At 43.8% G+C, this 10,649-nt stretch overlaps 1 long non-coding RNA gene across 1 annotated transcript; it reads left to right on the top strand.

The window, feature by feature from the left end:
* The first annotated feature begins 371 nt into the window (after positions 1-371).
* On the top strand, positions 372-10,383 carry LOC134503115 (uncharacterized). Its single transcript, XR_010068501.1, has 3 exons — positions 372-514; positions 7,499-7,590; positions 10,281-10,383. It is a non-coding gene; the product is annotated as an uncharacterized LOC134503115 (long non-coding RNA).
* The last annotated feature ends 266 nt before the right edge of the window (positions 10,384-10,649 follow it).

Raw genomic sequence — 10,649 nt, 5'->3', positions numbered from 1 at the left:
AACCATGATTTCAGCACCTCAGCAATGAAAACAAAACTAGCCAGTCCTTAGTGAGACACCCCATTAGGCTTAATCCCATCAGGGGAACGATGGACGTCCTCCCATCCTTCAACAACCACACTCTGCAGCCTTAGGGCCTTCCCCGTAATCCCCAGCCCCCACGGCCATACTGCCTGGGAATGATGGGAACTGTAATCTGTGCCGTTTAGAGGGTGCCAGATGGGGGAGGGGGCAATTTTTGAAGGTGGGGGGCCTGCGCACCGTCCTGCCTCCTTTCCTCTAGTGCTAACGAAGCAGGTGCCCCTCCCTCCCCCGCTCCCAACGGTGAGGCCGCGGCCCCGCGGCAGCGAAACCTGTTCCGCCGTACCTGGCCGCGCAGGTTTGGGTGTGGCCCGCCCTTGGTGCTACTTAGCCAGGCGGACAGGAGGGGCGCCCCCGCCCGCCGCTGGGTTTTCCGGGTCGTTTGGGCTCCCACGTTGCTTGCCCTGAATTCTCCCGGCAGGGGCCCGAGCAGGTAAGTGGAAGGGCTCGGGTGGGGCCCGGAGCGGGCCGTTTCTCGTGGGGAGGGGGCGCCCTTGGGCCTTTTCTTGGGGGCCGAGGGGGAGCAGAGCTGGTTTCCTGGCGGAGTGGCCTCGTTCGGGGCTGGGGGGGACGGCTAGCCCCGCGCTTGGCTTTGCCCTGGTTCGTTTAGATTTCGGATCAGGCTCGAAGGGAGCAGCGCGATGCCTCTTGCGGGCCGGGCGAAGCGAGGCTTCCAAATGGGCTGATCTGGCCCGCCGCAACCCGAGGGGAAAAAAAAGTGTTTTTGCGCTTTCTTCTCAACTCCTGCAATTTCCCCAGGGCAGTGGACGCGGCTTGAATCGTGATTTTCTTTTTTAATCTTGTAAAACAAAAAGTGGATACCTGGGGTGGCACTTGAGTAATCATGGTGCATTAAAGGAAACAAAACACACCCACGTCCTTTAGTGGCACTTAGTGGTTCTCCGAAATTGCTTGTAGGGGGCTTTGTTGAATCGGGAACCCCCAACTCAGGACTCGCCCTTTCTTCAGAAAGGATGGTGCAGAAAATGGGTCTGCCCGCCTCGTTTAAAGGACGTGCATGGAAATGGAAGCCAAGCCTAGCTCTGGGTCAGATTTCAGAGGGGTGCCCCTTTTTGCCTTTTATGGATGGGGATGGGATGGATTGCTGGAGGCACCCAAGCTGGGGACTTCCGTCCCCTGATTAACTCCCATTAGGCCATATTGTGGTTTGTTTATGCTTGTGTATGGCAGTGTTTCTCAACCCTGGCAGCTTGAAGATGTGTGGACTTCAACTCCCAGAATTCCACTGGCTGGGGAGTTCTGGGAGTTGAAGTCCACACATCTTAAAGTTGCCAAGGTTGAGAAAAATTGGTGTAGGGGGTATTCAAGTCTTTCTGCAGGAAGAAACATTTTTGGTCCATATTCATAGAGCATCTTAAAGGGACACCATAAGATTCAGCTCAACTCCTGGTTGACTTCCATGGGCACATCCGTGTAATTTTCTTGGCAATAGTATATAAGTGATTTGTCATTGTCTTCTTCGGGGGTGATTTTTCAGCTTCCCAGTCTAGTCCACAACAATGGGGTTTTTAGTGGTCCCCCATCTAAGTACTAATTAGATCTTGCCCAACTTAGCTTTTGAGATCACAACTAAATGTTCTCTTCCTGAAGTTGTTTATTACTCAAACTGTCTGTGTAATGAAAAGGCTGTTCAGGCTGAAGTGAGGCAGGAACTCTCTCACTATTTAGAAGACACTGTTTTCACTGGCCCGTGACAGTGTGGGACGTTGCTGCCTTGTGGCCATCTCAGTCCAGAATGTGGCCCTCTGAGTTACAGAACCACCTGCTGGCTGATTCCTGGTGGCGATCGGGGGTCCAGTTTCCTCAGGTGGGGGCCTTGTGTTCAGACAGGACAGGCAGGTGTTGAAGGAAGCTGCAACTGTACTGTACAAGCAAAGCCCAAAATGATTCTCTTTATCTTTTACTTTCCCACCTGGAATATGGGCAGCCACCAGTTTGAACTGGTTGGTTTTCACAGCTTCTCCAAGAAGCCCTCTGAAACCTGTAAGTGTAAAATGCCAAATGTCTTAACAGAAACACAGGATTCCATGGTTGAGGATGATGTCTGTTTTAATGGACTGAAATTTGGAATGAGGTCAAATGGACACACACACTTTCTGACAGAATAGCTTTACCTTTACTTGGAAACTTTGGCCTATCAAGTGAGCTTGCTGATTTGAAAAACAAGCCTAGTCAAACTGGAAGCTTTTGTCAAATAGTTGCATCACCTCTGGCCATTGTTAAGAGCAGTGTTTCTCAACCTTAGCAACTTTTAAGATGTATGGACTTCAACTCCCAGAATTCCCCAGCCAGCATAACTAGGGAATTCTGGGAGTTGAAGTCCACACATCTTAAAGTTGCCAAGGTTGAGAAACGTTGGTTAAGAGACTAAGAGAAGTTGGGGGAAATTTTCAGGCCCACGTGAACATAGAAAAAAATTAAGTAACTACCAGTCAGGATTGAATACAAAGACGTTTTCTGCCAGTGGATTTAATGGCCTTTAGGTAATAACATTGATTATTCTCCTCTTGCTTGTATTCAGAGATTTATCCTGCCGTTCTGCTGAACGGAACCTAGACCTTTGTCCTGGCCAAAGTTTTATCTAATGGCATTATTGCTGTTTTCCTCTATCTTTGTCTTGCTAGGAGACACTGTTTCCTTTGTGGGGGGAGGGGGAAGAAAGTACGATTACAGAAAGGAACCAAATCAGAGGTCAGTCTCCGGACAGAGATTTACACTGGGTGGCGGGGAGGGAGGGAGAGGGCCTTAAGAACGTTGTTAAAGAGGGACCAGAGCATCGGATCTCTCAATATTCCTTGTTTTTCAATTCCTTTAATGTTGTACTACTTAAGAACATAAGCTCTGCTCTCTGGATTGGACCCCTGGCCCATCTAGGCCAGCAGCCTGTTCTCCTAGTAGCCAACCAGCTGCACAAGGAAGCCCATGAGTCTCCCAGCAGAAGGCCTTCAGAGGTAGTCCCACTGTCATCAAGGCTAAGAGCCATGGATTGCCATGAATTCCATGCGTTGCTCTAACCCCTTTTTGAAGCCAGCCAAGCTGGTAGCCAGCACCACATTTCATGGTAGTGAATTCCAATTCCACACAATTTTATGGTGTGTAAAAAAAAATCCTTGTGTCTGTTCTCATTCTTTCAGGATTCAGTTTCATTGGGCGACCACTGGTTTTTGTATTTTGGGAAAGAGAAAATAGCTTCTCCTTGACCACTTATTTTAAGATCTTGAAACTAGTCAGGTAGACTGGACTATTGCAAAGTAACAATCCTGAAAGATGCTATCTTCATCTCATTGATAATTAAATTGAGCGATCTGAACAAGTTATTAACTTTCCACTGAGCAGATTTCTTGGTAGTTTCCTCTTTATTAAAGTATTTATTTAATAATGAAGCCAGAAGGGAGAAATTTGGGCTTATTCTTTTCCTGAGATGTTTCTTACAGGGAGTCTTCTCCCTGGGACCATTGGAACAAAAGGATTCTTCAAACCATAAGCCCCTTCCCCCTCCTGTGTGGATAATTTGCCTCTTTTCTTGTGCATGTTGTTCTTCCCTCTTGCCACCATATGCAAATTATGTCCTTTTTGATCTTTTGGTCTGTAAAATTTGAAAAAAAATTCCTCTGGGCAAAGTTTCTTTCTCAGTGGGTGGAAAAAGCCATTTCAGTGGCTATTGCGCAAAAGCCGCAGGAAGATAATATCTTGATAAGGCTCTCCCCAAAGTGGCACAAAAGTTATCGGTGTGTTTTCACGGGTCTCTGGGATTCTTTTTTGAATGGTTAAATCAGATCAAGCTGGAAGGAGGAGAGCAGGCAAACAAACACAAAGGAACTGAATAGCTTTTTTTCTTTGTTCCTTTTTCTCTCCCTTTCTTTTTTTGCATTTTAATCATTGTTAAATTTGCTTTGTTCTTTTTTTTTTTTTAGCAACACGCCCAAACCATATTAAGTAACAATACAGTGGAGACCTTAATACTAAGTAAACAGCTTAAGACCAAAACCTTTATGGTACAGCAAACACTTTGATGCAACCTGCAGTGGCTTTTAATATGATATTCAATTCTGGATGAAAAAGCTAAATGATCTTACGCTCCTTAACATTTTACAGGTAGTCCTCAGCTTACGACAGTAATTGGAGCTGGGAACTCCATCGCTAAGCGACGCGGTCGTAAAGCATAATGTCATGTGACTGTGTCGCTTAACACTGACAATTCTAGCAGTCCTGGTTGCTGTCATTAAACAAGGACCTCACATGACTGTAACTTCCGACTTCCTGCCAGCTTCCCCATTGACTTTGCTTGTGGGAAGCCAGCAGGGAACATTGGAAATTGTGATCATGTGACTGTGGGGATGCTGCGACAGCCATAACTACGAGGACCCGTCGTAAGTACCATTCGTTCAGCACCATCATAACTTTGAACAGTCTCTGAACAAAAGATCATAATCCAAGGACTACCTATAAATCATAATTAATACTTATACAATATTTATTTCTTTTTAGCATCAGTGATCTAAGTTATCTAAACATTAGAATATTAATAATCTTTAATCATTACTGTACAAATACCGCTGTATTGAAACAATATATTGTATTATGTTTCACAAGAATATAATAAAAAATAGTACTATTTAAAGAAACCTTAAACTGGTTTGTTGTGAATGGTGCTGTTTGACACATTTTTGTCAGCAGAGAAAAGGATATTTTGAAGGGGAGTTTTTAAAAGAAAGGGCATATGCTAACTTCTCTGGGGTGTAAAGTAACTTGTGTTACACCAGGTTATTTCAAATTCTGGTAGTACTGATTTTAAAATAATCAGCATTGGCATAATGTTCTATGTAAGATAGGGAATTTGGGTGGTTGCACGCACTGTCTGATATTTAGGTGGGGAAAATGTGTGCGCCTCGCCACTTAATGTGTGCATGACAACACACTTTGGAGGCTTCTAACAATGGAGTGATGTGAAACTTCCAGGAAACAGTCCTTTTGAATAAAAGCAGTTGCTTTCTCACAGGCATCAGCCTCTTGTTGATGCAACACCTTGGGGTGTGTGCAAATAGTATAATAACCTCTCTATTATGTTGACACTTTTCAACAATTCTCATTAGACCCAGGCCTTTTAAAGCTATTTTGATTCTCTGCGAGTGTTACATTGTATACATTCTTCAAAGCGGCAGCCTGATTTTATTTCCTATTGTGAAGTTTGCTGCTGTGCAGGTATAACCACAAACCAAGAAGCAGAGCATGCCTTTGCCTGCAGGAACTTGGAAATCCCATCGTTGTCTTCTCTAGATAGATTAGAAGGAGGCTGTAAATTAGAGTCCTACACAGCGGGGCTAATGAGCTTGCGCTTTCTGTATGTTTGGACTACAAGTCCCATAGCTGCTGACAAGTCTGTACGGATTGTGACTCATAGACATTTGGAACACATCAGGTTGCTTAACTACTGCTCTGGAAAATACTGAGCCAGAGCTTGACCATGGTGTCACTGAGTTGAAGGAACTTTCCTTGATTCCTTTCTTACAAATCAGGGCAGGGTGGGGGGTGAGCTTCAGATGCTGCAGGCAGTTGTGTGTAACGCTAAGTCATGGTTTGTAGTAAGTGCAGTTTGCCGGACCAGCCAGAATAAAGTCATGTAACTGAGCCATAATATATGTTGATTTTGTTTGATTTGGTATGTAATGGGAATCCACTGATTTGTAGATCATGGTTTTTGACTCAGACCAGCCTTTCTGACCCTGGAGGAACCCTTGAAATATTTCTCAGGCCTCAGGGAACCCCTGCACATTCGGGTTCAAATATTGGCCAGAAGTTACAAAAATTATTAGATTCGTTTCATGGGTAGGCCTGCATATATGCATTAACAGTGTTCTTAAACTAAAAATAAAGAATTAAACTTACCTCTTTAATGCGAAGTTGCCCAAATTTGAAATAATTTTTTAAATAAATTGCGATCTCCCAGGGAACCCCTAGGGACCTCTCGTGATACCCTAGGGTGCCATGGAACCCTGGTTGAGAAACCCTGGCTTAGAGTGTTGTTCAAATGTAGCCAGTGTTGCTTTTGTCAAACCATGGATAAGTAAACCATAGTTAAGTATAATGCTCAAACCTGTTAAGTGTACACAAGCGGTTTCTGACAGAGACTTGAACCTGCATTTCTCAGATCCAACTCCTGAAAGAAAAGCTAATTACCTTTCAACTTGTACATACATGCATACGCAGAGAGAGAGAGACTGCCTTCAGTTAACACAATTAATCTGCTTACTGAATTAACCCATTTTCTCCGTGGCTGTAAATCCTTCCACTCCATTCTAAAATCCATAGATTAACACTGTTATCCTGTTTTTATCCCTTTAAAAAAAAACAAAAACCCTATCTGAATTGGTAACTATGGCCATGACTTGTAATGCTGGTTTCAAAACACAACTACTTGGTAGTTCTGGAATCTCTTTTTAAACTTGGAATTTATGAATACTGGGCCTCTTCATTTGCAGAAAATTTTAAAAATGCTGTTCATTTTGGGATTAAAGCTGCAGTATAAGAGCTGCTTAGAAAAGAGATTTCCCGAGCTTGTCAAAACTTGTTTCTCTTTCACGGTGACGCTGTCATAATGAGCTGGAAATGGGAGTTTTCCAAGGAGCTCATTGTTCTCTGCCTTGCCAATCAGATTATGGCCTTGGCACCCCGTGCCTTTGAATGCAAAACCCACAGTAGCCTCCAACATTATTTGCAGCACTGCCCTCTATCCTGAATTAAGACACTATCCAGTTCTGAATGCTGATTATAGTAACCTCCCCCGTGTCAACCATGTCACTTCACAGGCCACCATCTAGCCTACTTTGTTCTCCTCTCCTCCTTCATATTGGGCCTTTCTCCTACCTGAGAATTAAGTTCTTGTGTATCTGTTGAAGTGGATTCTGATCCTCTAAAGCAGAGTTTTTCAACCTGGGCAACTTGAAGATCTGTGGACTTCAACTCCCAGAATTCTCCAGCCATCATGCTGGCTGGGGAATTCTGGGAGTTGAAATCCACACATGTTCAAGTTCCCCAGGTTGAGAAACACTGCTCTAGTAAGTGGTACAAGGGTGTAAAGAGGAAGGGACCATGTCACAGACATGTGTGGGGGCAGGATTTCCTCTTTTCATGGACTTTCCCAAAACAGTTTTTAAACTGTTTGAAGTCAGTTCTATGCTTTGCACTTGGAGAAGATTCTACAAAGGGCTGCAGATTTGGGCTGCACAAAATCAGCCAGTCACTAGGTATGGAAGCAAAGAGGTGCAGAAATCTCTTAGCTTTGCTCCATCTAGCAGGCATCAGGATTTTTGCAGCACAGATTTGGTAACCCTGACCCAGGGACCACCAAAAGGAATTGCCTTGGGTCTGCATGAAAAGTGTCCTTCTCTTTTCTTAGTGTACCTCCAGCCTTTGCCCCTGAGTGGCTTTGAGATTTGAGGACCAGGAAATTTTCTCTGGAACCAACTGATCATCCTGCTTTCTGCACTGGTAAGATGTATTATCTTTCAACATGTTGGGACTGCTCCTTTCACTGCAGGGAGTAGATTGTACCCTTTAGTGTTTTGCAACCCACTGTGCTTAATAGCAAAAGAATCCACTACAAAGAAGCTGGTCCTTACCAATTTAATTAACATTTTGTCACATGTTTGCCTGTGAAGTTCCTCGGGATTAGGACTGGTCAGATGAAATAATTTATCTTTCCATTAACCTTCATGGTTCCTTTTTAGCACCGTTCTCGGCATTTCTTCCCAGCCCTTAATCTGTTGCGTTCCCCTGCTTAATCCGTTAACTTAATGGGTTAAGTTATAACCGTCAAAAGACCCGGCAGATGTGTCAAATGAACTCCCAGAATTCCCCAGCCAGCCTGGCCATTGTGGGGAATTCTGGGAATAGAAGATCACACAAGTGGAGTGTGCCAAAATGGGGCAGAGCTGTTCCAAAGTAATTCATCATTCAAAAATGCCTTCTATTCATTGATAACATTTGGTCCCTGCAGACACCCTGAAGGCTTAGAACCCTGATAAAATATTCATTCTGTTTGGAATATTCTGCCTTTGTCCTGCCTTTGTTAGGCAGTTACAGATTCTGTTTGGTTACAGGCATACTTGGCCCATGTATTGTTACTCTTTTAGTCCCTCCTTGATGATTTCTCCCGTATTTATCTTCCAAAACTTTCTGGTCATCACCCAAGGCTCTGCATCTGAGTCCTGAGATTGTCTCAAGAGTGGCATCTACTTTGTCAAAATGCATTTCCAAGGCTATTTCCAGATAAGATTTTTTTGCGTATGAAAGCATTCTACTTGTTATGGGATTTTAGAGGGCATTCCAGAAATATTGTATTCTCTCTGCAACCCTCCCATGATTCTTACCTAACATATTTCACCTAACATATTTCACCTCACAATACATTTATTTAAGGACAGAAGAAAGGTGAATTAGTAGCATCGTTTTGATAGTACTAGCTAGGAAAGGATAGTCTGAAAGCATCTCAGGTGATATTCACAGCATGAACTTAAGCCATTATATGGTGTTGTGTGAACCCAGTCATTGTAATTTGTAAACAGTGGTTTATGGCTTAATGTATTAATGATGGCTTAATGGTTTATTATTAAATCAAGGTATGACTAAATGCAGTGTCAGAAACCAGTCATTGTATTACGTTGTGTTATTCAAGAAGGCTTTCAGCAGTGGTGCTGCGGGTTAAACCGCTGAGCTGCTGAGCTTGCCAATCAGAAGGTCGGTGGTTCGAATCTGCGTGACGGGGTGAGCTCCCGTGGCTAGTCCCAGCTCCTGCCAACCTAGCAGTTCGAAAACATGCAAATGTGAGTAGATTAATAGGCACCGCTTTGGCGGGCAGGTAACGGCGTTCCGTGTAGTCATGCCGGCCACATGACCACGGAAGTGTCTTCGGACAAACGCCGGCTCTTCGGCTTTGAAACGGAGATGAGCACCGCCCCCTCGAGTCGGACACGACTGGACTTAATGTCAAGGGAAACCTTTACCTTTACCTTCAGCTAAGAACATTACTTTTTTTTTTCACAGTGTGTCAAAAGAAACTTTTTAAGAAATGTTATGAAATGCTGCTTGGGCTACTTGGTGGAACTTTTAGTCTAGGCAACGGAGTTGCTGTTGTACTCTTTTTAAAAATATTTTGTTCTAGTTATAGCTTTGCATTGGGGGACTGATTATTGCCAGCTTCTTTTATTTCCTTTTTGTAGCTTTAAAACATAATTTTAAAATACCAGCTGAGGCTTCTTTGTAAAATCTGTTGTGACCACGAACACTTGAAAAAACCCATTTTGCAATGTCTAGCTCAGGCTTCCCCCGACCTGATGTTCTTCAGACGGGGTGGACTACAACTCCCATTCTTCTTAATTACCATGGCAGTTTGCCAAACCAGCTTGGCAACAGGAAGATGCACTCTTATGGAAGGCATAGGTTAGATGAGTTGTTCTGTGCAAGAACAATGAAAGTGTGACCTTCAATTGTAGATGATGGTACCCGGCAATCAGCGTTCTCTTAGTATGAGGGATGGGGGGAGGCATAGTTCAGTTTTACCTGGAAGATCAGAAATCTCCCATCCCTGGTTCTAGGTAAGAGTCATGTTTCTGGTGCATGGTCTAGCATGAAACCTGCCCATTTGTCCCCTGTCAGAATATTGCATAAATGCACAGCCCTAAAGTCTTGAATGGGAATTATGCATGAGCATAAAGTGGACAGGTAGCAGCTATTTCCCCCTTCCCAAAATACTAGGAGCAGAGGTCATCCGATGAAATCCTGGAAGAATCAGGACAGACAAAAGGAAATAATTCAACTTTGGAATTCGCTACCATGAAATGTGGTGGAAGTAAGCTTGTATTATGGCTGATCTTGGAGTGTCATTCATGGCACAGACTTGGGTCTAAGATGTATCAAAAGGGAACTCCTTTCTTCGGTCAGGAAGAAGAAAAGACCCCAGGAGATATGAATAGGGCAAATATTTAGACTCTCAGTTACGATTTTCCATTTATTTAAATGTATTAACAATGAACAATACAGTGGAATATATATATGTGCTATATATGTGTGTATGTGCTACACACACACACACACACACACTTTTTTAATTAGATTATCTAGGAATCTTGAACTGGGTAGTAGAAAATCTGAATTGGCAATTCTTTTCCTTTGCCCCCTAGACCTCTGCTTCTCACTATATACCAAAATGAAATCCGCTGCCATGGAAATCCTCCTTTGTCTATTGGCTGGTAAGTGTTCTTGCCATTCTTCTCCACCTTGTGGTCTCCTTTAAAAGAGGTTTGGAGTTTTCTCGGGAATCTGATCTTTCCTATAAAAGCTGTGTGCACAGAGATTGCTCCATTCACCTTGCGGGAGGCTAATGTCCAACCTTTATCCCCGATTCTCTTTCTCCCAACGGTTGATGGTCTCACACCTCTGGCTGCACAAAACACCAAGGGCCAACTTGAGCAACCAGGTTCCTTCCTTAAGTTACAAGCAGCGCTTGCCATTGGAAAGAGGGCACAAGAACCCTGGCACCGCCATTTCAG

Source organism: Candoia aspera, chromosome 10, assembly GCF_035149785.1.
Source record: "Candoia aspera isolate rCanAsp1 chromosome 10, rCanAsp1.hap2, whole genome shotgun sequence".
Taxonomy (NCBI): Eukaryota; Metazoa; Chordata; class Lepidosauria; order Squamata; family Boidae; genus Candoia; species Candoia aspera.
The sequence above is the reverse complement of the archived record's forward strand: the minus strand, read 5'-3'. Positions and strand labels throughout refer to the sequence as shown.